Source organism: Pan paniscus, chromosome 10 (assembly GCF_029289425.2).
Source record: "Pan paniscus chromosome 10, NHGRI_mPanPan1-v2.0_pri, whole genome shotgun sequence".
Taxonomy (NCBI): Eukaryota; Metazoa; Chordata; class Mammalia; order Primates; family Hominidae; genus Pan; species Pan paniscus.
The window spans coordinates 57868877-57895895 of record NC_073259.2 but is presented as its reverse complement, the minus strand read 5'-3'; positions in this window follow the sequence as shown (position 1 = coordinate 57895895).

The following is a 27019-nucleotide window of genomic DNA, read 5'->3' as shown; positions in this document are numbered from 1 at the left end:
GGGTTATTTCAATTTCTAAGATTGGCCTCAAATCGCAGGAAATCTCCACTTGCAATTTCCACAAAAAGAGTGTTTCAAAACTGATCTTTCTAAAGGAAGGTTTAACTCTGTGAGTTGAACACACACCACACAAAGAAGTTACTGAGAATTCTTCTTTCTTGCAGTATATGAAGAAATCCCGTTTCCAACGAAGGCCACAAAGAGGTCTAAATATCCACTTGCAGACTTAAGAAACAGAGTGTTTCCAAACTGCTCTATGAAAAGAAAGGTTAAACTCTGTGAGTTGAACACACCCATTACAAAGTAGTTTCTGAGAATGATTCTGTGTAGTTTTGAAACGGGGTTATTTCAATTTCTAAGATTGGCCTCAAATCGCAGGAAATCTCCACTTGCAATTTCCACAAAAAGAGTGTTTCAAAACTGATCTTTCTAAAGGAAGGTTTAACTCTGTGAGTTGAACACACACCACACAAAGAAGTTACTGAGAATTCTTCTTTCTTGCAGTATATGAAGAAATCCCGTTTCCAACGAAGGCCACAAAGAGGTCTAAATATCCACTTGCAGACTTAAGAAACAGAGTGTTTCCAAACTGCTCTATGAAAAGAAAGGTTAAACTCTGTGAGTTGAACACATCCAGTACAAAGTAGTTTCTGAGAATGATTCTGTCTAGTTTTTAAACGAGGATATTGCCATTTCTAAGATTGGCCTCAAATCTCTTGAAATCTCCACTTGCAAATTCCACAAAAAGAGTGTTTCAAAACTGCTCTGTCTAAAGGAACGTTCAGCTCTGTGAGTTGAATACAAACAACGCAAAGTAGTTGCTGAGAATTCTTCTGTCTAGCATTCTATGAAGAAATCCCGTTTCCAACGAAGGCCTCAACCAGGTCTAAATATCCACTTGCAGACTTAACAAACAGAGTGTTTTCAAACTGCTCTGTGAAAAGAAAGGTTAAACTCTGTGAGTTGAACACACCCATTACAAAGTAGTTTCTGAGAATGATTCTGTGTAGTTTTGAAAGGGGGTTATTTCAATTTCTAAGATTAGCCTCAAATCGCAGGAAATCTCCACTTGCAATTTCCACAAAAAGAGTGTTTCAAAACTGATCTTTCTAAAGGAAGGTTTAACTCTGTGAGTTGAACACACACCACACAAAGAAGTTACTGAGAATTCTTCTTTCTTGCAGTATATGAAGAAATCCTGTTTCCAACGAAGGCCACCAACAGGTCTAAATATCCACTTGCAGACTTAAGAAACAGAGTGTTTCCAAACTGCTCTATGAAAAGAAAGGTTAAACTCTGTGAGTTGAACACATCCAGTACAAAGTAGTTTCTGAGAATGATTCTGTCTAGTTTTTAAACGAGGATATTTCCATTTCTAAGATTGGCCTCAAATCTCCTGAAATCTCCACTTGCAAATTCCACAAAAAGAGTGTTTCAAAACTGCTCTGTCTAAAGGAACGTTCAGCTCTGTCAGTTGAATACAAACAACGCAAAGAAGTTACTGAGAATTCTTCTGTCTAGCATTCTATGAAGAAATCCCGTTTCCAAAGAAGGCCTCAACCAGGTCTAAATATCCAATTGCAGACTTAACAAACAGAGTGTTTCCAAACTGCTCTATGAAAAGAAAGGTTAAACTCTGTGAGTTGAACACACCCATTACAAAGTAGTTTCTGAGAATGATTCTGTGTAGTTTTGAAACGGGGTTCTTTCAATTTCTAAGATTGGCCTCAAATCGCAGGAAATCTCCACTTGCAATTTCCACAAAAAGAGTGTTTCAAAACTGATCTTTCTAAAGGAAGGTTTAACTCTGTGAGTTGAACACACACCACACAAAGAAGTTACTGAGAATTCTTCTTTCTTGCAGTATGTGAAGAAATCCCGTTTCCAACGAAGGCCACAAAGAGGTCTAAATATTCACTTGCAGACTTAACAAAGAGTGTTTCCAAACTGCTCTATGAAAAGAAAGGTTAAACTCTGTGAGTTCAACACATCCAGTACAAAGTAGTTTCTGAGAATGATTCTGTCTAGTTTTTAAACGAGGATATTGCCATTTCTAAGATTGGCCTCAAATCTCTTGAAATCTCCACTTGCAAATTCCACAAAAAGAGTGTTTCAAAACTGCTCTGTCTAAAGGAACGTTCAGCTCTGTGAGTTGAATACAAACAACGCAAAGAAGTTACTGAGAATTCTTCTGTCTAGCATTCTATGAAGAAATCCCGTTTCCAATGATGGCCTCAACCAGGTCTAAATATCCACTTGCAGACTTAACAAACAGAGTGTTTTCAAACTGCTCTATGAAAAGAAAGGTTAAACTCTGTGAGTTGAACACACCCATTACAAAGTAGTTTCTGAGAATGATTCTGTGTAGTTTTGAAACGGGGTTCTTTCAATTTCTAAGATTGGCCTCAAATCGCAGGAAATCTCCACTTGCAATTTCCACAAAAAGAGTGTTTCAAAACTGATCTTTCTAAAGGAAGGTTTAACTCTGTGAGTTGAACACACACCACACAAAGAAGTTACTGAGAATTCTTCTTTCTTGCAGTATATGAAGAAATCCCGTTTCCAACGAAGGCCACAAAGAGGTCTAAATATCCACTTGCAGACTTAAGAAACAGAGTGTTTCCAAACTGCTCTATGAAAAGAAAGGTTAAACTCTGTGAGTTGAACACATCCAGTACAAAGTAGTTTCTGAGAATGATTCTGTCTAGTTTTTAAACGAGGATATTGCCATTTCTAAGATTGGCCTCAAATCTCTTGAAATCTCCACTTGCAAATTCCACAAAAAGAGTGTTTCAAAACTGCTCTGTCTAAAGGAACGTTCAGCTCTGTGAGTTGAATACAAACAACGCAAAGTAGTTGCTGAGAATTCTTCTGTCTAGCATTCTATGAAGAAATCCCGTTTCCAACGAAGGCCTCAACCAGGTCTAAATATCCACTTGCAGACTTAAGAAACAGAGTGTTTCCAAACTGCTCTATGAAAAGAAAGGTTAAACTCTGTGAGTTGAACACACCCATTACAAAGTAGTTTCTGAGAATGATTCTGTGTGGTTTTGAAACGGGGTTATTTCAATTTCTAAGATTGGCCTCAAATCGCAGGAAATCTCCACTTGCAATTTCCACAAAAAGAGTGTTTCAAAACTGATCTTTCTAAAGGAAGGTTTAACTCTGTGAGTTGAACACACACCACACAAAGAAGTTACCGAGAATTATTCTTTCTTGCAGTATATGAAGAAATCCCGTTTCCAACGAAGGCCAGAAAGAGGTCTAAATATCCACTTGCAGACTTAACAAACAGAGTGTTTCCAAACTGCTCTATGAAAAGAAAGGTTAAACTCTGTGAGTTGAACACATCCAGTACAAAGTAGTTTCTGAGAATGATTCTGTCTAGTTTTTAAACGAGGATATTGCCATTTCTAAGATTGGCCTCAAATCTCTTGAAATCTCCACTTGCAAATTCCACAAAAAGAGTGTTTCAAAACTGCTCTGTCTAAAGGAACGTTCAGCTCTGTGAGTTGAATACAAACAACGCAAAGTAGTTGCTGAGAATTCTTCTGTCTAGCATTCTATGAAGAAATCCCGTTTCCAACGAAGGCCTCAACCAGGTCTAAATATCCACTTGCAGACTTAACAAACAGAGTGTTTTCAAACTGCTCTGTGAAAAGAAAGGTTAAACTCTGTGAGTTGAACACACCCATTACAAAGTAGTTTCTGAGAATGATTCTGTGTAGTTTTGAAAGGGGGTTATTTCAATTTCTAAGATTAGCCTCAAATCGCAGGAAATCTCCACTTGCAATTTCCACAAAAAGAGTGTTTCAAAACTGATCTTTCTAAAGGAAGGTTTAACTCTGTGAGTTGAACACACACCACACAAAGAAGTTACTGAGAATTCTTCTTTCTTGCAGTATATGAAGAAATCCTGTTTCCAACGAAGGCCACCAACAGGTCTAAATACCCACTTGCAGACTTAAGAAACAGAGTGTTTCCAAACTGCTCTATGAAAAGAAAGGTTAAACTCTGTGAGTTGAACACATCCAGTACAAAGTAGTTTCTGAGAATGATTCTGTCTAGTTTTTAAACGAGGATATTTCCATTTCTAAGATTGGCCTCAAATCTCCTGAAATCTCCACTTGCAAATTCCACAAAAAGAGTGTTTCAAAACTGCTCTGTCTAAAGGAACGTTCAGCTCTGTCAGTTGAATACAAACAACGCAAAGAAGTTACTGAGAATTCTTCTGTCTAGCATTCTATGAAGAAATCCCGTTTCCAAAGAAGGCCTCAACCAGGTCTAAATATCCAATTGCAGACTTAACAAACAGAGTGTTTCCAAACTGCTCTATGAAAAGAAAGGTTAAACTCTGTGAGTTGAACACACCCATTACAAAGTAGTTTCTGAGAATGATTCTGTGTAGTTTTGAAACGGGGTTCTTTCAATTTCTAAGATTGGCCTCAAATCGCAGGAAATCTCCACTTGCAATTTCCACAAAAAGAGTGTTTCAAAACTGATCTTTCTAAAGGAAGGTTTAACTCTGTGAGTTGAACACACACCACACAAAGAAGTTACTGAGAATTCTTCTTTCTTGCAGTATATGAAGAAATCCCGTTTCCAACGAAGGCCACAAAGAGGTCTAAATATTCACTTGCAGACTTAACAAAGAGTGTTTCCAAACTGCTCTATGAAAAGAAAGGTTAAACTCTGTGAGTTGAACACATCCAGTACAAAGTAGTTTCTGAGAATGATTCTGTCTAGTTTTTAAACGAGGATATTGCCATTTCTAAGATTGGCCTCAAATCTCTTGAAATCTCCACTTGCAAATTCCACAAAAAGAGTGTTTCAAAACTGCTCTGTCTAAAGGAACGTTCAGCTCTGTGAGTTGAATACAAACAACGCAAAGAAGTTACTGAGAATTCTTCTGTCTAGCATTCTATGAAGAAATCCCGTTTCCAATGATGGCCTCAACCAGGTCTAAATATCCACTTGCAGACTTAACAAACAGAGTGTTTTCAAACTGCTCTATGAAAAGAAAGGTTAAACTCTGTGAGTTGAACACACCCATTACAAAGTAGTTTCTGAGAATGATTCTGTGTAGTTTTGAAACGGGGTTCTTTCAATTTCTAAGATTGGCCTCAAATCGCAGGAAATCTCCACTTGCAATTTCCACAAAAAGAGTGTTTCAAAACTGATCTTTCTAAAGGAAGGTTTAACTCTGTGAGTTGAACACACACCACACAAAGAAGTTACTGAGAATTCTTCTTTCTTGCAGTATATGAAGAAATCCCGTTTCCAACGAAGGCCACAAAGAGGTCTAAATATCCACTTGCAGACTTAAGAAACAGAGTGTTTCCAAACTGCTCTATGAAAAGAAAGGTTAAACTCTGTGAGTTGAACACATCCAGTACAAAGTAGTTTCTGAGAATGATTCTGTCTAGTTTTTAAACGAGGATATTGCCATTTCTAAGATTGGCCTCAAATCTCTTGAAATCTCCACTTGCAAATTCCACAAAAAGAGTGTTTCAAAACTGCTCTGTCTAAAGGAACGTTCAGCTCTGTGAGTTGAATACAAACAACGCAAAGTAGTTGCTGAGAATTCTTCTGTCTAGCATTCTATGAAGAAATCCCGTTTCCAACGAAGGCCTCAACCAGGTCTAAATATCCACTTGCAGACTTAAGAAACAGAGTGTTTCCAAACTGCTCTATGAAAAGAAAGGTTAAACTCTGTGAGTTGAACACACCCATTACAAAGTAGTTTCTGAGAATGATTCTGTGTGGTTTTGAAACGGGGTTATTTCAATTTCTAAGATTGGCCTCAAATCGCAGGAAATCTCCACTTGCAATTTCCACAAAAAGAGTGTTTCAAAACTGATCTTTCTAAAGGAAGGTTTAACTCTGTGAGTTGAACACACACCACACAAAGAAGTTACCGAGAATTATTCTTTCTTGCAGTATATGAAGAAATCCCGTTTCCAACGAAGGCCAGAAAGAGGTCTAAATATCCACTTGCAGACTTAACAAACAGAGTGTTTCCAAACTGCTCTATGAAAAGAAAGGTTAAACTCTGTGAGTTGAACACATCCAGTACAAAGTAGTTTCTGAGAATGATTCTGTCTAGTTTTTAAACGAGGATATTGCCATTTCTAAGATTGGCCTCAAATCTCTTGAAATCTCCACTTGCAAATTCCACAAAAAGAGTGTTTCAAAACTGCTCTGTCTAAAGGAACGTTCAGCTCTGTGAGTTGAATACAAACAATGGAAAGAAGTTACTGAGAATTCTTCTGTCTAGCATTTTATGAAGAAATCCCGTTTCCAAAGAAGGCCTCAACCAGGTCTAAATATCCACTTGCAGACTTAACAAACAGAGTGTTTTCAAACTGCTCTGTGAAAAGGGTGGTTAAACTCTGTGAGTTGAACACACCCATTACAAAGTAGTTTCTGAGAATGATTCTGTGTAGCTTTGAAACGGGGTTCTTTCAATTTCTAAGATTGGCCTCAAATCGCAGGAAATCTCCACTTGCAATTTCCACAAAAAGAGTGTTTCAAAACTGATCTTTCTAAAGGAAGGTTTAACTCTGTGAGTTGAACACACACCACACAAAGAAGTTACTGAGAATTCTTCTTTCTTGCAGTATATGAAGAAATCCCGTTTCCAACGAAGGCCACAAAGAGGTCTAAATATCCACTTGCAGACTTAAGAAACAGAGTGTTTCCAAACTGCTCTATGAAAAGAAAGGTTAAACTCTGTGAGTTGAACACACCCATTACAAAGTAGTTTCTGAGAATGATTCTGTCTAGTTTTTAAACGAGGATATTGCCATTTCTAAGATTGGCCTCAAATCTCTTGAAATCTCCACTTGCAAATTCCACAAAAAGAGTGTTTCAAAACTGCTCTGTCTAAAGGAACGTTCAGCTCTGTGAGTTGAATACAAACAACGCAAAGAAGTTACTGAGAATTCTTCTGTCTAGCATTCTATGAAGAAATCCCGTTTCCAACGAAGGCCTCAACCAGGTCTAAATATCCACTTGCAGACTTAACAAACAGAGTGTTTTCAAACTGCTCTGTGAAAAGAAAGGTTAAACTCTGTGAGTTGAACACACCCATTACAAAGTAGTTTCTGAGAATGATTCTGTGTAGTTTTGAAACGGGGTTATTTCAATTTCTAAGATTGGCCTCAAATCGCAGGAAATCTCCACTTGCAATTTCCACAAAAAGAGTGTTTCAAAACTGATCTTTCTAAAGGAAGGTTTAACTCTGTGAGTTGAACACACACCACACAAAGAAGTTACTGAGAATTCTTCTTTCTTGCAGTATATGAAGAAATCCCGTTTCCAACGAAGGCCACAAAGAGGTCTAAATATCCACTTGCAGACTTAACAAACAGAGTGTTTCCAAACTGCTCTGTGAAAAGAAAGGTTAAACTCTGTGAGTTGAACACATCCAGTACAAAGTAGTTTCTGAGAATGATTCTGTCTAGTTTTTAAACGAGGATATTGCCATTTCTAAGATTGGCCTCAAATCTCTTGAAATCTCCACTTGCAAATTCCACAAAAAGAGTGTTTCAAAACTGCTCTGTCTAAAGGAACGTTCAGCTCTGTGAGTTGAATACAAACAATGGAAAGAAGTTACTGAGAATTCTTCTGTCTAGCATTTTATGAAGAAATCCCGTTTCCAAAGAAGGCCTCAACCAGGTCTAAATATCCACTTGCAGACTTAACAAACAGAGTGTTTTCAAACTGCTCTGTGAAAAGGGTGGTTAAACTCTGTGAGTTGAACACACCCATTACAAAGTAGTTTCTGAGAATGATTCTGTGTAGCTTTGAAACGGGGTTCTTTCAATTTCTAAGATTGGCCTCAAATCGCAGGAAATCTCCACTTGCAATTTCCACAAAAAGAGTGTTTCAAAACTGATCTTTCTAAAGGAAGGTTTAACTCTGTGAGTTGAACACACACCACACAAAGAAGTTACTGAGAATTCTTCTTTCTTGCAGTATATGAAGAAATCCCGTTTCCAACGAAGGCCACAAAGAGGTCTAAATATCCACTTGCAGACTTAAGAAACAGAGTGTTTCCAAACTGCTCTATGAAAAGAAAGGTTAAATTCTGTGAGTTGAACACATCCAGTACAAAGTAGTTTCTGAGAATGATTCTGTCTAGTTTTTAAACGAGGATATTGCCATTTCTAAGATTAGCCTCAAATCTCTTGAAATCTCCACTTGCAAATTCCACAAAAAGAGTGTTTCAAAACTGCTCTGTCTAAAGGAACGTTCAGCACTGTGAGTTGAATACAAACAACGCAAAGAAGTTACTGAGAATTCTTCTGTCTAGGATTCTATGAAGAAATCCCGTTTCCAACGAAGGCCTCAACCAGGTCTAAATATCCACTTGCAGACTTAACAAACAGAGTGTTTTCAAACTGCTCTGTGAAAAGAAAGGTTAAACTCTGTGAGTTGAACACACCCATTACAAAGTAGTTTCTGAGAATGATTCTGTGTAGTTTTGAAACGGGGTTATTTCAATTTCTAAGATTGGCCTCAAATCGCAGGAAATCTCCACTTGCAATTTCCACAAAAAGAGTGTTTCAAAACTGATCTTTCTAAAGGAAGGTTTAACTCTGTGAGTTGAACACACACCACACAAAGAAGTTACTGAGAATTCTTCTTTCTTGCAGTATATGAAGAAATCCCGTTTCCAACGAAGGCCACAAAGAGGTCTAAATATCCACTTGCAGACTTAAGAAACAGAGTGTTTCCAAACTGCTCTGTGAAAAGAAAGGTTAAACTCTGTGAGTTGAACACATCCAGTACAAAGTAGTTTCTGAGAATGATTCTGTCTAGTTTTTAAACGAGGATATTGCCATTTCTAAGATTGGCCTCAAATCTCTTGAAATCTCCACTTGCAAATTCCACAAAAAGAGTGTTTCAAAACTGCTCTGTCTAAAGGAACGTTCAGCTCTGTGAGTTGAATACAAACAATGGAAAGAAGTTACTGAGAATTCTTCTGTCTAGCATTTTATGAAGAAATCCCGTTTCCAAAGAAGGCCTCAACCAGGTCTAAATATCCACTTGCAGACTTAACAAACAGAGTGTTTTCAAACTGCTCTGTGAAAAGGGTGGTTAAACTCTGTGAGTTGAACACACCCATTACAAAGTAGTTTCTGAGAATGATTCTGTGTAGCTTTGAAACGGGGTTCTTTCAATTTCTAAGATTGGCCTCAAATCGCAGGAAATCTCCACTTGCAATTTCCACAAAAAGAGTGTTTCAAAACTGATCTTTCTAAAGGAAGGTTTAACTCTGTGAGTTGAACACACACCACACAAAGAAGTTACTGAGAATTCTTCTTTCTTGCAGTATATGAAGAAATCCCGTTTCCAACGAAGGCCACAAAGAGGTCTAAATATCCACTTGCAGACTTAAGAAACAGAGTGTTTCCAAACTGCTCTATGAAAAGAAAGGTTAAACTCTGTGAGTTGAACACATCCAGTACAAAGTAGTTTCTGAGAATGATTCTGTCTAGTTTTTAAACGAGGATATTGCCATTTCTAAGATTGGCCTCAAATCTCTTGAAATCTCCACTTGCAAATTCCACAAAAAGAGTGTTTCAAAACTGCTCTGTCTAAAGGAACGTTCAGTTCTGTGAGTTGAATACAAACAACGCAAAGAAGTTACTGAGAATTCTTCTGTCTAGGATTCTATGAAGAAATCCCGTTTCCAACGAAGGCCTCAACCAGGTCTAAATATCCACTTGCAGACTTAACAAACAGAGTGTTTTCAAACTGCTCTGTGAAAAGAAAGGTTAAACTCTGTGAGTTGAACACACCCATTACAAAGTAGTTTCTGAGAATGATTCTGTGTAGTTTTGAAACGGGGTTATTTCAATTTCTAAGATTGGCCTCAAATCGCAGGAAATCTCCACTTGCAATTTCCACAAAAAGAGTGTTTCAAAACTGATCTTTCTAAAGGAAGGTTTAACTCTGTGAGTTGAACACACACCACACAAAGAAGTTACTGAGAATTCTTCTTTCTTGCAGTATATGAAGAAATCCCGTTTCCAACGAAGGCCACAAAGAGGTCTAAATATCCACTTGCAGACTTAACAAACAGAGTGTTTCCAAACTGCTCTGTGAAAAGAAAGGTTAAACTCTGTGAGTTGAACACATCCAGTACAAAGTAGTTTCTGAGAATGATTCTGTCTAGTTTTTAAACGAGGATATTGCCATTTCTAAGATTGGCCTCAAATCTCTTGAAATCTCCACTTGCAAATTCCACAAAAAGAGTGTTTCAAAACTGCTCTGTCTAAAGGAACGTTCAGCTCTGTGAGTTGAATACAAACAACGCAAATAAGTTACTGAGAATTCTTCTGTCTAGCATTCTATGAAGAAATCCCGTTTCCAACGAAGGCCTCAACCAGGTCTAAATATCCAATTGCAGACTTAACAAACAGAGTGTTTTCAAACTGCTCTGTGAAAAGAAAGGTTAAACTCTGTGAGTTGAACACACCCATTACAAAGTAGTTTCTGAGAATGATTCTGTGTAGTTTTGAAACGGGGTTATTTCAATTTCTAAGATTGGCCTCAAATCGCAGGAAATCTCCACTTGCAATTTCCACAAAAAGAGTGTTTCAAAACTGATCTTTCTAAAGGAAGGTTTAACTCTGTGAGTTGAACACACACCACACAAAGAAGTTACTGAGAATTCTTCTTTCTTGCAGTATATGAAGAAATCCCGTTTCCAACGAAGGCCACAAAGAGGTCTAAATATCCACTTGCAGACTTAAGAAACAGAGTGTTTCCAAACTGCTCTATGAAAAGAAAGGTTAAACTCTGTGAGTTGAACACACCCATTACAAAGTAGTTTCTGAGAATGATTCTGTGTAGTTTTGAAACGGGGTTCTTTCAATTTCTAAGATTGGCCTCAAATCGCAGGAAATCTCCACTTGCAATTTCCACAAAAAGAGTGTTTCAAAACTGATCTTTCTAAAGGAAGGTTTAACTCTGTGAGTTGAACACACACCACACAAAGAAGTTACTGAGAATTCTTCTTTCTTGCAGTATATGAAGAAATCCCGTTTCCAACGAAGGCCACAAAGAGGTCTAAATATCTACTTGCAGACTTAAGAAACAGAGTGTTTCCAAACTGCTCTATGAAAAGAAAGGTTAAACTGCGAGTTGAACACACCCATTACAAAGTAGTTTCTGAGAATGATTCTGTGTAGTTTTGAAACGGGGTTATTTCAATTTCTAAGATTGGCCTCAAATCGCAGGAAATCTCCACTTGCAATTTCCACAAAAAGAGTGTTTCAAAACTGATCTTTCTAAAGGAAGGTTTAACTCTGTGAGTTGAACACACACCACACAAAGAAGTTACTGAGAATTCTTCTTTCTTGCAGTATATGAAGAAATCCCGTTTCCAACGAAGGCCACAAAGAGGTCTAAATATCCACTTGCAGACTTAAGAAACAGAGTGTTTCCAAACTGCTCTATGAAAAGAAAGGTTAAACTCTGTGAGTTGAACACATCCAGTACAAAGTAGTTTCTGAGAATGATTCTGTCTAGTTTTTAAACGAGGATATTGCCATTTCTAAGATTGGCCTCAAATCTCTTGAAATCTCCACTTGCAAATTCCACAAAAAGAGTGTTTCAAAACTGCTCTGTCTAAAGGAACGTTCAGCTCTGTGAGTTGAATACAAACAACGCAAAGTAGTTGCTGAGAATTCTTCTGTCTAGCATTCTATGAAGAAATCCCGTTTCCAACGAAGGCCTCAACCAGGTCTAAATATCCACTTGCAGACTTAAGAAACAGAGTGTTTCCAAACTGCTCTATGAAAAGAAAGGTTAAACTCTGTGAGTTGAACACACCCATTACAAAGTAGTTTCTGAGAATGATTCTGTGTGGTTTTGAAACGGGGTTATTTCAATTTCTAAGATTGGCCTCAAATCGCAGGAAATCTCCACTTGCAATTTCCACAAAAAGAGTGTTTCAAAACTGATCTTTCTAAAGGAAGGTTTAACTCTGTGAGTTGAACACACACCACACAAAGAAGTTACCGAGAATTATTCTTTCTTGCAGTATATGAAGAAATCCCGTTTCCAACGAAGGCCAGAAAGAGGTCTAAATATCCACTTGCAGACTTAACAAACAGAGTGTTTCCAAACTGCTCTATGAAAAGAAAGGTTAAACTCTGTGAGTTGAACACATCCAGTACAAAGTAGTTTCTGAGAATGATTCTGTCTAGTTTTTAAACGAGGATATTGCCATTTCTAAGATTGGCCTCAAATCTCTTGAAATCTCCACTTGCAAATTCCACAAAAAGAGTGTTTCAAAACTGCTCTGTCTAAAGGAACGTTCAGCTCTGTGAGTTGAATACAAACAATGGAAAGAAGTTACTGAGAATTCTTCTGTCTAGCATTTTATGAAGAAATCCCGTTTCCAAAGAAGGCCTCAACCAGGTCTAAATATCCACTTGCAGACTTAACAAACAGAGTGTTTTCAAACTGCTCTGTGAAAAGGGTGGTTAAACTCTGTGAGTTGAACACACCCATTACAAAGTAGTTTCTGAGAATGATTCTGTGTAGCTTTGAAACGGGGTTCTTTCAATTTCTAAGATTGGCCTCAAATCGCAGGAAATCTCCACTTGCAATTTCCACAAAAAGAGTGTTTCAAAACTGATCTTTCTAAAGGAAGGTTTAACTCTGTGAGTTGAACACACACCACACAAAGAAGTTACTGAGAATTCTTCTTTCTTGCAGTATATGAAGAAATCCCGTTTCCAACGAAGGCCACAAAGAGGTCTAAATATCCACTTGCAGACTTAAGAAACAGAGTGTTTCCAAACTGCTCTATGAAAAGAAAGGTTAAACTCTGTGAGTTGAACACATCCAGTACAAAGTAGTTTCTGAGAATGATTCTGTCTAGTTTTTAAACGAGGATATTGCCATTTCTAAGATTGGCCTCAAATCTCTTGAAATCTCCACTTGCAAATTCCACAAAAAGAGTGTTTCAAAACTGCTCTGTCTAAAGGAACGTTCAGCTCTGTGAGTTGAATACAAACAACGCAAAGAAGTTACTGAGAATTCTTCTGTCTAGCATTCTATGAAGAAATCCCGTTTCCAACGAAGGCCTCAACCAGGTCTAAATATCCACTTGCAGACTTAACAAACAGAGTGTTTTCAAACTGCTCTGTGAAAAGAAAGGTTAAACTCTGTGAGTTGAACACACCCATTACAAAGTAGTTTCTGAGAATGATTCTGTGTAGTTTTGAAACGGGGTTATTTCAATTTCTAAGATTGGCCTCAAATCGCAGGAAATCTCCACTTGCAATTTCCACAAAAAGAGTGTTTCAAAACTGATCTTTCTAAAGGAAGGTTTAACTCTGTGAGTTGAACACACACCACACAAAGAAGTTACTGAGAATTCTTCTTTCTTGCAGTATATGAAGAAATCCCGTTTCCAACGAAGGCCACAAAGAGGTCTAAATATCCACTTGCAGACTTAACAAACAGAGTGTTTCCAAACTGCTCTGTGAAAAGAAAGGTTAAACTCTGTGAGTTGAACACATCCAGTACAAAGTAGTTTCTGAGAATGATTCTGTCTAGTTTTTAAACGAGGATATTGCCATTTCTAAGATTGGCCTCAAATCTCTTGAAATCTCCACTTGCAAATTCCACAAAAAGAGTGTTTCAAAACTGCTCTGTCTAAAGGAACGTTCAGCTCTGTGAGTTGAATACAAACAATGGAAAGAAGTTACTGAGAATTCTTCTGTCTAGCATTTTATGAAGAAATCCCGTTTCCAAAGAAGGCCTCAACCAGGTCTAAATATCCACTTGCAGACTTAACAAACAGAGTGTTTTCAAACTGCTCTGTGAAAAGGGTGGTTAAACTCTGTGAGTTGAACACACCCATTACAAAGTAGTTTCTGAGAATGATTCTGTGTAGCTTTGAAACGGGGTTCTTTCAATTTCTAAGATTGGCCTCAAATCGCAGGAAATCTCCACTTGCAATTTCCACAAAAAGAGTGTTTCAAAACTGATCTTTCTAAAGGAAGGTTTAACTCTGTGAGTTGAACACACACCACACAAAGAAGTTACTGAGAATTCTTCTTTCTTGCAGTATATGAAGAAATCCCGTTTCCAACGAAGGCCACAAAGAGGTCTAAATATCCACTTGCAGACTTAAGAAACAGAGTGTTTCCAAACTGCTCTATGAAAAGAAAGGTTAAATTCTGTGAGTTGAACACATCCAGTACAAAGTAGTTTCTGAGAATGATTCTGTCTAGTTTTTAAACGAGGATATTGCCATTTCTAAGATTAGCCTCAAATCTCTTGAAATCTCCACTTGCAAATTCCACAAAAAGAGTGTTTCAAAACTGCTCTGTCTAAAGGAACGTTCAGCACTGTGAGTTGAATACAAACAACGCAAAGAAGTTACTGAGAATTCTTCTGTCTAGGATTCTATGAAGAAATCCCGTTTCCAACGAAGGCCTCAACCAGGTCTAAATATCCACTTGCAGACTTAACAAACAGAGTGTTTTCAAACTGCTCTGTGAAAAGAAAGGTTAAACTCTGTGAGTTGAACACACCCATTACAAAGTAGTTTCTGAGAATGATTCTGTGTAGTTTTGAAACGGGGTTATTTCAATTTCTAAGATTGGCCTCAAATCGCAGGAAATCTCCACTTGCAATTTCCACAAAAAGAGTGTTTCAAAACTGATCTTTCTAAAGGAAGGTTTAACTCTGTGAGTTGAACACACACCACACAAAGAAGTTACTGAGAATTCTTCTTTCTTGCAGTATATGAAGAAATCCCGTTTCCAACGAAGGCCACAAAGAGGTCTAAATATCCACTTGCAGACTTAAGAAACAGAGTGTTTCCAAACTGCTCTGTGAAAAGAAAGGTTAAACTCTGTGAGTTGAACACATCCAGTACAAAGTAGTTTCTGAGAATGATTCTGTCTAGTTTTTAAACGAGGATATTGCCATTTCTAAGATTGGCCTCAAATCTCTTGAAATCTCCACTTGCAAATTCCACAAAAAGAGTGTTTCAAAACTGCTCTGTCTAAAGGAACGTTCAGCTCTGTGAGTTGAATACAAACAATGGAAAGAAGTTACTGAGAATTCTTCTGTCTAGCATTTTATGAAGAAATCCCGTTTCCAAAGAAGGCCTCAACCAGGTCTAAATATCCACTTGCAGACTTAAGAAACAGAGTGTTTCCAAACTGCTCTATGAAAAGAAAGGTTAAACTCTGTGAGTTGAACACACCCATTACAAAGTAGTTTCTGAGAATGATTCTGTGTAGTTTTGAAACGGGGTTCTTTCAATTTCTAAGATTGGCCTCAAATCGCAGGAAATCTCCACTTGCAATTTCCACAAAAAGAGTGTTTCAAAACTGATCTTTCTAAAGGAAGGTTTAACTCTGTGAGTTGAACACACACCACACAAAGAAGTTACTGAGAATTCTTCTTTCTTGCAGTATATGAAGAAATCCCGTTTCCAACGAAGGCCACAAAGAGGTCTAAATATCTACTTGCAGACTTAAGAAACAGAGTGTTTCCAAACTGCTCTATGAAAAGAAAGGTTAAACTGCGAGTTGAACACACCCATTACAAAGTAGTTTCTGAGAATGATTCTGTGTAGTTTTGAAACGGGGTTATTTCAATTTCTAAGATTGGCCTCAAATCGCAGGAAATCTCCACTTGCAATTTCCACAAAAAGAGTGTTTCAAAACTGATCTTTCTAAAGGAAGGTTTAACTCTGTGAGTTGAACACACACCACACAAAGAAGTTACTGAGAATTCTTCTTTCTTGCAGTATATGAAGAAATCCCGTTTCCAACGAAGGCCACAAAGAGGTCTAAATATCCACTTGCAGACTTAAGAAACAGAGTGTTTCCAAACTGCTCTATGAAAAGAAAGGTTAAACTCTGTGAGTTGAACACATCCAGTACAAAGTAGTTTCTGAGAATGATTCTGTCTAGTTTTTAAACGAGGATATTGCCATTTCTAAGATTGGCCTCAAATCTCTTGAAATCTCCACTTGCAAATTCCACAAAAAGAGTGTTTCAAAACTGCTCTGTCTAAAGGAACGTTCAGCTCTGTGAGTTGAATACAAACAACGCAAAGTAGTTGCTGAGAATTCTTCTGTCTAGCATTCTATGAAGAAATCCCGTTTCCAACGAAGGCCTCAACCAGGTCTAAATATCCACTTGCAGACTTAAGAAACAGAGTGTTTCCAAACTGCTCTATGAAAAGAAAGGTTAAACTCTGTGAGTTGAACACACCCATTACAAAGTAGTTTCTGAGAATGATTCTGTGTGGTTTTGAAACGGGGTTATTTCAATTTCTAAGATTGGCCTCAAATCGCAGGAAATCTCCACTTGCAATTTCCACAAAAAGAGTGTTTCAAAACTGATCTTTCTAAAGGAAGGTTTAACTCTGTGAGTTGAACACACACCACACAAAGAAGTTACCGAGAATTATTCTTTCTTGCAGTATATGAAGAAATCCCGTTTCCAACGAAGGCCAGAAAGAGGTCTAAATATCCACTTGCAGACTTAACAAACAGAGTGTTTCCAAACTGCTCTATGAAAAGAAAGGTTAAACTCTGTGAGTTGAACACATCCAGTACAAAGTAGTTTCTGAGAATGATTCTGTCTAGTTTTTAAACGAGGATATTGCCATTTCTAAGATTGGCCTCAAATCTCTTGAAATCTCCACTTGCAAATTCCACAAAAAGAGTGTTTCAAAACTGCTCTGTCTAAAGGAACGTTCAGCTCTGTGAGTTGAATACAAACAATGGAAAGAAGTTACTGAGAATTCTTCTGTCTAGCATTTTATGAAGAAATCCCGTTTCCAAAGAAGGCCTCAACCAGGTCTAAATATCCACTTGCAGACTTAACAAACAGAGTGTTTTCAAACTGCTCTGTGAAAAGGGTGGTTAAACTCTGTGAGTTGAACACACCCATTACAAAGTAGTTTCTGAGAATGATTCTGTGTAGCTTTGAAACGGGGTTCTTTCAATTTCTAAGATTGGCCTCAAATCGCAGGAAATCTCCACTTGCAATTTCCACAAAAAGAGTGTTTCAAAACTGATCTTTCTAAAGGAAGGTTTAACTCTGTGAGTTGAACACACACCACACAAAGAAGTTACTGAGAATTCTTCTTTCTTGCAGTATATGAAGAAATCCCGTTTCCAACGAAGGCCACAAAGAGGTCTAAATATCCACTTGCAGACTTAAGAAACAGAGTGTTTCCAAACTGCTCTATGAAAAGAAAGGTTAAACTCTGTGAGTTGAACACATCCAGTACAAAGTAGTTTCTGAGAATGATTCTGTCTAGTTTTTAAACGAGGATATTGCCATTTCTAAGATTGGCCTCAAATCTCTTGAAATCTCCACTTGCAAATTCCACAAAAAGAGTGTTTCAAAACTGCTCTGTCTAAAGGAACGTTCAGCTCTGTGAGTTGAATACAAACAACGCAAAGAAGTTACTGAGAATTCTTCTGTCTAGCATTCTATGAAGAAATCCCGTTTCCAACGAAGGCCTCAACCAGGTCTAAATATCCACTTGCAGACTTAACAAACAGAGTGTTTTCAAACTGCTCTGTGAAAAGAAAGGTTAAACTCTGTGAGTTGAACACACCCATTACAAAGTAGTTTCTGAGAATGATTCTGTGTAGTTTTGAAACGGGGTTATTTCAATTTCTAAGATTGGCCTCAAATCGCAGGAAATCTCCACTTGCAATTTCCACAAAAAGAGTGTTTCAAAACTGATCTTTCTAAAGGAAGGTTTAACTCTGTGAGTTGAACACACACCACACAAAGAAGTTACTGAGAATTCTTCTTTCTTGCAGTATATGAAGAAATCCCGTTTCCAACGAAGGCCACAAAGAGGTCTAAATATCCACTTGCAGACTTAACAAACAGAGTGTTTCCAAACTGCTCTGTGAAAAGAAAGGTTAAACTCTGTGAGTTGAACACATCCAGTACAAAGTAGTTTCTGAGAATGATTCTGTCTAGTTTTTAAACGAGGATATTGCCATTTCTAAGATTGGCCTCAAATCTCTTGAAATCTCCACTTGCAAATTCCACAAAAAGAGTGTTTCAAAACTGCTCTGTCTAAAGGAACGTTCAGCTCTGTGAGTTGAATACAAACAATGGAAAGAAGTTACTGAGAATTCTTCTGTCTAGCATTTTATGAAGAAATCCCGTTTCCAAAGAAGGCCTCAACCAGGTCTAAATATCCACTTGCAGACTTAACAAACAGAGTGTTTTCAAACTGCTCTGTGAAAAGGGTGGTTAAACTCTGTGAGTTGAACACACCCATTACAAAGTAGTTTCTGAGAATGATTCTGTGTAGCTTTGAAACGGGGTTCTTTCAATTTCTAAGATTGGCCTCAAATCGCAGGAAATCTCCACTTGCAATTTCCACAAAAAGAGTGTTTCAAAACTGATCTTTCTAAAGGAAGGTTTAACTCTGTGAGTTGAACACACACCACACAAAGAAGTTACTGAGAATTCTTCTTTCTTGCAGTATATGAAGAAATCCCGTTTCCAACGAAGGCCACAAAGAGGTCTAAATATCCACTTGCAGACTTAAGAAACAGAGTGTTTCCAAACTGCTCTATGAAAAGAAAGGTTAAATTCTGTGAGTTGAACACATCCAGTACAAAGTAGTTTCTGAGAATGATTCTGTCTAGTTTTTAAACGAGGATATTGCCATTTCTAAGATTAGCCTCAAATCTCTTGAAATCTCCACTTGCAAATTCCACAAAAAGAGTGTTTCAAAACTGCTCTGTCTAAAGGAACGTTCAGCACTGTGAGTTGAATACAAACAACGCAAAGAAGTTACTGAGAATTCTTCTGTCTAGGATTCTATGAAGAAATCCCGTTTCCAACGAAGGCCTCAACCAGGTCTAAATATCCACTTGCAGACTTAACAAACAGAGTGTTTTCAAACTGCTCTGTGAAAAGAAAGGTTAAACTCTGTGAGTTGAACACACCCATTACAAAGTAGTTTCTGAGAATGATTCTGTGTAGTTTTGAAACGGGGTTATTTCAATTTCTAAGATTGGCCTCAAATCGCAGGAAATCTCCACTTGCAATTTCCACAAAAAGAGTGTTTCAAAACTGATCTTTCTAAAGGAAGGTTTAACTCTGTGAGTTGAACACACACCACACAAAGAAGTTACTGAGAATTCTTCTTTCTTGCAGTATATGAAGAAATCCCGTTTCCAACGAAGGCCACAAAGAGGTCTAAATATCCACTTGCAGACTTAAGAAACAGAGTGTTTCCAAACTGCTCTGTGAAAAGAAAGGTTAAACTCTGTGAGTTGAACACATCCAGTACAAAGTAGTTTCTGAGAATGATTCTGTCTAGTTTTTAAACGAGGATATTGCCATTTCTAAGATTGGCCTCAAATCTCTTGAAATCTCCACTTGCAAATTCCACAAAAAGAGTGTTTCAAAACTGCTCTGTCTAAAGGAACGTTCAGCTCTGTGAGTTGAATACAAACAATGGAAAGAAGTTACTGAGAATTCTTCTGTCTAGCATTTTATGAAGAAATCCCGTTTCCAAAGAAGGCCTCAACCAGGTCTAAATATCCACTTGCAGACTTAACAAACAGAGTGTTTTCAAACTGCTCTGTGAAAAGGGTGGTTAAACTCTGTGAGTTGAACACACCCATTACAAAGTAGTTTCTGAGAATGATTCTGTGTAGCTTTGAAACGGGGTTCTTTCAATTTCTAAGATTGGCCTCAAATCGCAGGAAATCTCCACTTGCAATTTCCACAAAAAGAGTGTTTCAAAACTGATCTTTCTAAAGGAAGGTTTAACTCTGTGAGTTGAACACACACCACACAAAGAAGTTACTGAGAATTCTTCTTTCTTGCAGTATATGAAGAAATCCCGTTTCCAACGAAGGCCACAAAGAGGTCTAAATATCCACTTGCAGACTTAAGAAACAGAGTGTTTCCAAACTGCTCTATGAAAAGAAAGGTTAAACTCTGTGAGTTGAACACATCCAGTACAAAGTAGTTTCTGAGAATGATTCTGTCTAGTTTTTAAACGAGGATATTGCCATTTCTAAGATTGGCCTCAAATCTCTTGAAATCTCCACTTGCAAATTCCACAAAAAGAGTGTTTCAAAACTGCTCTGTCTAAAGGAACGTTCAGTTCTGTGAGTTGAATACAAACAACGCAAAGAAGTTACTGAGAATTCTTCTGTCTAGGATTCTATGAAGAAATCCCGTTTCCAACGAAGGCCTCAACCAGGTCTAAATATCCACTTGCAGACTTAACAAACAGAGTGTTTTCAAACTGCTCTGTGAAAAGAAAGGTTAAACTCTGTGAGTTGAACACACCCATTACAAAGTAGTTTCTGAGAATGATTCTGTGTAGTTTTGAAACGGGGTTATTTCAATTTCTAAGATTGGCCTCAAATCGCAGGAAATCTCCACTTGCAATTTCCACAAAAAGAGTGTTTCAAAACTGATCTTTCTAAAGGAAGGTTTAACTCTGTGAGTTGAACACACACCACACAAAGAAGTTACTGAGAATTCTTCTTTCTTGCAGTATATGAAGAAATCCCGTTTCCAACGAAGGCCACAAAGAGGTCTAAATATCCACTTGCAGACTTAACAAACAGAGTGTTTCCAAACTGCTCTGTGAAAAGAAAGGTTAAACTCTGTGAGTTGAACACATCCAGTACAAAGTAGTTTCTGAGAATGATTCTGTCTAGTTTTTAAACGAGGATATTGCCATTTCTAAGATTGGCCTCAAATCTCTTGAAATCTCCACTTGCAAATTCCACAAAAAGAGTGTTTCAAAACTGCTCTGTCTAAAGGAACGTTCAGCTCTGTGAGTTGAATACAAACAACGCAAATAAGTTACTGAGAATTCTTCTGTCTAGCATTCTATGAAGAAATCCCGTTTCCAACGAAGGCCTCAACCAGGTCTAAATATCCAATTGCAGACTTAACAAACAGAGTGTTTTCAAACTGCTCTGTGAAAAGAAAGGTTAAACTCTGTGAGTTGAACACACCCATTACAAAGTAGTTTCTGAGAATGATTCTGTGTAGTTTTGAAACGGGGTTATTTCAATTTCTAAGATTGGCCTCAAATCGCAGGAAATCTCCACTTGCAATTTCCACAAAAAGAGTGTTTCAAAACTGATCTTTCTAAAGGAAGGTTTAACTCTGTGAGTTGAACACACACCACACAAAGAAGTTACTGAGAATTCTTCTTTCTTGCAGTATATGAAGAAATCCCGTTTCCAACGAAGGCCACAAAGAGGTCTAAATATCCACTTGCAGACTTAAGAAACAGAGTGTTTCCAAACTGCTCTATGAAAAGAAAGGTTAAACTCTGTGAGTTGAACACACCCATTACAAAGTAGTTTCTGAGAATGATTCTGTGTAGTTTTGAAACGGGGTTCTTTCAATTTCTAAGATTGGCCTCAAATCGCAGGAAATCTCCACTTGCAATTTCCACAAAAAGAGTGTTTCAAAACTGATCTTTCTAAAGGAAGGTTTAACTCTGTGAGTTGAACACACACCACACAAAGAAGTTACTGAGAATTCTTCTTTCTTGCAGTATATGAAGAAATCCCGTTTCCAACGAAGGCCACAAAGAGGTCTAAATATCTACTTGCAGACTTAAGAAACAGAGTGTTTCCAAACTGCTCTATGAAAAGAAAGGTTAAACTGCGAGTTGAACACACCCATTACAAAGTAGTTTCTGAGAATGATTCTGTGTAGTTTTGAAACGGGGTTATTTCAATTTCTAAGATTGGCCTCAAATCGCAGGAAATCTCCACTTGCAATTTCCACAAAAAGAGTGTTTCAAAACTGATCTTTCTAAAGGAAGGTTTAACTCTGTGAGTTGAACACACACCACACAAAGAAGTTACTGAGAATTCTTCTTTCTTGCAGTATATGAAGAAATCCCGTTTCCAACGAAGGCCACAAAGAGGTCTAAATATCCACTTGCAGACTTAAGAAACAGAGTGTTTCCAAACTGCTCTATGAAAAGAAAGGTTAAACTCTGTGAGTTGAACACATCCAGTACAAAGTAGTTTCTGAGAATGATTCTGTCTAGTTTTTAAACGAGGATATTGCCATTTCTAAGATTGGCCTCAAATCTCTTGAAATCTCCACTTGCAAATTCCACAAAAAGAGTGTTTCAAAACTGCTCTGTCTAAAGGAACGTTCAGCTCTGTGAGTTGAATACAAACAACGCAAAGTAGTTGCTGAGAATTCTTCTGTCTAGCATTCTATGAAGAAATCCCGTTTCCAACGAAGGCCTCAACCAGGTCTAAATATCCACTTGCAGACTTAACAAACAGAGTGTTTTCAAACTGCTCTATGAAAAGAAAGGTTAAACTCTGTGAGTTGAACACACCCATTACAAAGTAGTTTCTGAGAATGATTCTGTGTAGTTTTGAAACGGGGTTATTTCAATTTCTAAGATTGGCCTCAAATCGCAGGAAATCTCCACTTGCAATTTCCACAAAAAGAGTGTTTCAAAACTGATCTTTCTAAAGGAAGGTTTAACTCTGTGAGTTGAACACACACCACACAAAGAAGTTACTGAGAATTCTTCTTTCTTGCAGTATATGAAGAAATCCCGTTTCCAACGAAGGCCACAAAGAGGTCTAAATATCCACTTGCAGACTTAAGAAACAGAGTGTTTCCAAACTGCTCTATGAAAAGAAAGGTTAAACTCTGTGAGTTGAACACACCCATTACAAAGTAGTTTCGGAGAATGATTCTGTGTAGTTTTGAAACGGGGTTATTTCAATTTCTAAGATTGGCCTCAAATCGCAGGAAATCTCCACTTGCAATTTCCACAAAAAGAGTGTTTCAAAACTGATCTTTCTAAAGGAAGGTTTAACTCTGTGAGTTGAACACACACCACACAAAGAAGTTACTGAGAATTCTTCTTTCTTGCAGTATATGAAGAAATCCCGTTTCCAACGAAGGCCACAAAGAGGTCTAAATATCCACTTGCAGACTTAAGAAACAGAGTGTTTCCAAACTGCTCTATGAAAAGAAAGGTTAAACTCTGTGAGTTGAACACATCCAGTACAAAGTAGTTTCTGAGAATGATTCTGTCTAGTTTTTAAACGAGGATATTGCCATTTCTAAGATTGGCCTCAAATCTCTTGAAATCTCCACTTGCAAATTCCACAAAAAGAGTGTTTCAAAACTGCTCTGTCTAAAGGAACGTTCAGCTCTGTGAGTTGAATACAAACAACGCAAAGTAGTTGCTGAGAATTCTTCTGTCTAGCATTCTATGAAGAAATCCCGTTTCCAATGAAGGCCTCAACCAGGTCTAAATATCCACTTGCAGACTTAACAAACAGAGTGTTTTCAAACTGCTCTGTGAAAAGAAAGGTTAAACTCTGTGAGTTGAACACACCCATTACAAAGTAGTTTCGGAGAATGATTCTGTGTAGTTTTGAAAGGGGGTTATTTCAATTTCTAAGATTGGCCTCAAATCGCAGGAAATCTCCACTTGCAATTTCCACAAAAAGAGTGTTTCAAAACTGATCTTTCTAAAGGAAGGTTTAACTCTGTGAGTTGAACACACACCACACAAAGAAGTTACTGAGAATTCTTCTTTCTTGCAGTATATGAAGAAATCCTGTTTCCAACGAAGGCCACAAACAGGTCTAAATATCCACTTGCAGACTTAAGAAACAGAGTGTTTCCAAACTGCTCTATGAAAAGAAAGGTTAAACTCTGTGAGTTGAACACATCCAGTACAAAGTAGTTTCTGAGAATGATTCTGTCTAGTTTTTAAACGAGGATATTGCCATTTCTAAGATTGGCCTCAAATCTCTTGAAATCTCCACTTGCAAATTCCACAAAAAGAGTGTTTCAAAACTGCTCTGTCTAAAGGAACGTTCAGCTCTGTGAGTTGAATACAAACAAGGCAAAGAAGTTACTGAGAATTCTTCTGTCTAGCATTCTATGAAGAAATCCCGTTTCCAACGAAGGCCTCAACCAGGTCTAAATATCCCATTGCAGACTTAACAAACAGAGTGTTTTCAAACTGCTCTATGAAAAGAAAGGTTAAACTCTGTGAGTTGAACACACCCATTACAAAGTAGTTTCGGAGAATGATTCTGTGTAGTTTTGAAACGGGGTTATTTCAATTTCTAAGATTGGCCTCAAATCGCAGGAAATCTCCACTTGCAATTTCCACAAAAAGAGTGTTTCAAAACTGATCTTTCTAAAGGAAGGTTTAACTCTGTGAGTTGAACACACACCACACAAAGAAGTTACTGAGAATTCTTCTTTCTTGCAGTATATGAAGAAATCCCGTTTCCAACGAAGGCCACAAAGAGGTCTAAATATCCACTTGCAGACTTAAGAAACAGAGTGTTTCCAAACTGCTCTATGAAAAGAAAGGTTAAACTCTGTGAGTTGAACACATCCAGTACAAAGTAGTTTCTGAGAATGATTCTGTCTAGTTTTTAAACGAGGATATTGCCATTTCTAAGATTGGCCTCAAATCTCTTGAAATCTCCACTTGCAAATTCCACAAAAAGAGTGTTTCAAAACTGCTCTGTCTAAAGGAACGTTCAGCTCTGTGAGTTGAATACAAACAACGCAAAGTAGTTGCTGAGAATTCTTCTGTCTAGCATTCTATGAAGAAATCCCGTTTCCAATGAAGGCCTCAACCAGGTCTAAATATCCACTTGCAGACTTAACAAACAGAGTGTTTTCAAACTGCTCTGTGAAAAGAAAGGTTAAACTCTGTGAGTTGAACACACCCATTACAAAGTAGTTTCTGAGAATGATTCTGTGTAGTTTTGAAACGGGGTTATTTCAATTTCTAAGATTGGCCTCAAATCGCAGGAAATCTCCACTTGCAATTTCCACAAAAAGAGTGTTTCAAAACTGATCTTTCTAAAGGAAGGTTTAACTCTGTGAGTTGAACACACACCACACAAAGAAGTTACTGAGAATTCTTCTTTCTTGCAGTATATGAAGAAATCCTGTTTCCAACGAAGGCCACAAACAGGTCTAAATATCCACTTGCAGACTTAAGAAACAGAGTGTTTCCAAACTGCTCTATGAAAAGAAAGGTTAAACTCTGTGAGTTGAACACATCCAGTACAAAGTAGTTTCTGAGAATGATTCTGTCTAGTTTTTAAACGAGGATATTGCCATTTCTAAGATTGGCCTCAAATCTCTTGAAATCTCCACTTGCAAATTCCACAAAAAGAGTGTTTCAAAACTGCTCTGTCTAAAGGAACGTTCAGCTCTGTGAGTTGAATACAAACAAGGCAAAGAAGTTACTGAGAATTCTTCTGTCTAGCATTCTATGAAGAAATCCCGTTTCCAACGAAGGCCTCAACCAGGTCTAAATATCCCATTGCAGACTTAACAAACAGAGTGTTTTCAAACTGCTCTATGAAAAGAAAGGTTAAACTCTGTGAGTTGAACACACCCATTACAAAGTAGTTTCGGAGAATGATTCTGTGTAGTTTTGAAACGGGGTTATTTCAATTTCTAAGATTGGCCTCAAATCGCAGGAAATCTCCACTTGCAATTTCCACAAAAAGAGTGTTTCAAAACTGATCTTTCTAAAGGAAGGTTTAACTCTGTGAGTTGAACACACACCACACAAAGAAGTTACTGAGAATTCTTCTTTCTTGCAGTATATGAAGAAATCCCGTTTCCAACGAAGGCCACAAAGAGGTCTAAATATCCACTTGCAGACTTAAGAAACAGAGTGTTTCCAAACTGCTCTATGAAAAGAAAGGTTAAACTCTGTGAGTTGAACACATCCAGTACAAAGTAGTTTCTGAGAATGATTCTGTCTAGTTTTTAAACGAGGATATTGCCATTTCTAAGATTGGCCTCAAATCTCTTGAAATCTCCACTTGCAAATTCCACAAAAAGAGTGTTTCAAAACTGCTCTGTCTAAAGGAACGTTCAGCTCTGTGAGTTGAATACAAACAACGCAAAGTAGTTGCTGAGAATTCTTCTGTCTAGCATTCTATGAAGAAATCCCGTTTCCAATGAAGGCCTCAACCAGGTCTAAATATCCACTTGCAGACTTAACAAACAGAGTGTTTTCAAACTGCTCTGTGAAAAGAAAGGTTAAACTCTGTGAGTTGAACACACCCATTACAAAGTAGTTTCGGAGAATGATTCTGTGTAGTTTTGAAAGGGGGTTATTTCAATTTCTAAGATTGGCCTCAAATCGCAGGAAATCTCCACTTGCAATTTCCACAAAAAGAGTGTTTCAAAACTGATCTTTCTAAAGGAAGGTTTAACTCTGTGAGTTGAACACACACCACACAAAGAAGTTACTGAGAATTCTTCTTTCTTGCAGTATATGAAGAAATCCTGTTTCCAACGAAGGCCACAAACAGGTCTAAATATCCACTTGCAGACTTAAGAAACAGAGTGTTTCCAAACTGCTCTATGAAAAGAAAGGTTAAACTCTGTGAGTTGAACACATCCAGTACAAAGTAGTTTCTGAGAATGATTCTGTCTAGTTTTTAAACGAGGATATTGCCATTTCTAAGATTGGCCTCAAATCTCTTGAAATCTCCACTTGCAAATTCCACAAAAAGAGTGTTTCAAAACTGCTCTGTCTAAAGGAACGTTCAGCTCTGTGAGTTGAATACAAACAAGGCAAAGAAGTTACTGAGAATTCTTCTGTCTAGCATTCTATGAAGAAATCCCGTTTCCAACGAAGGCCTCAACCAGGTCTAAATATCCCATTGCAGACTTAACAAACAGAGTGTTTTCAAACTGCTCTATGAAAAGAAAGGTTAAACTCTGTGAGTTGAACACACCCATTACAAAGTAGTTTCTGAGAATGATTCTGTGTAGTTTTGAAACGGGGTTATTTCAATTTCTAAGATTGGCCTCAAATCGCAGGAAATCTCCACTTGCAATTTCCACAAAAAGAGTGTTTCAAAACTGATCTTTCTAAAGGAAGGTTTAACTCTGTGAGTTGAACACACACCACACAAAGAAGTTACTGAGAATTCTTCTTTCTTGCAGTATAT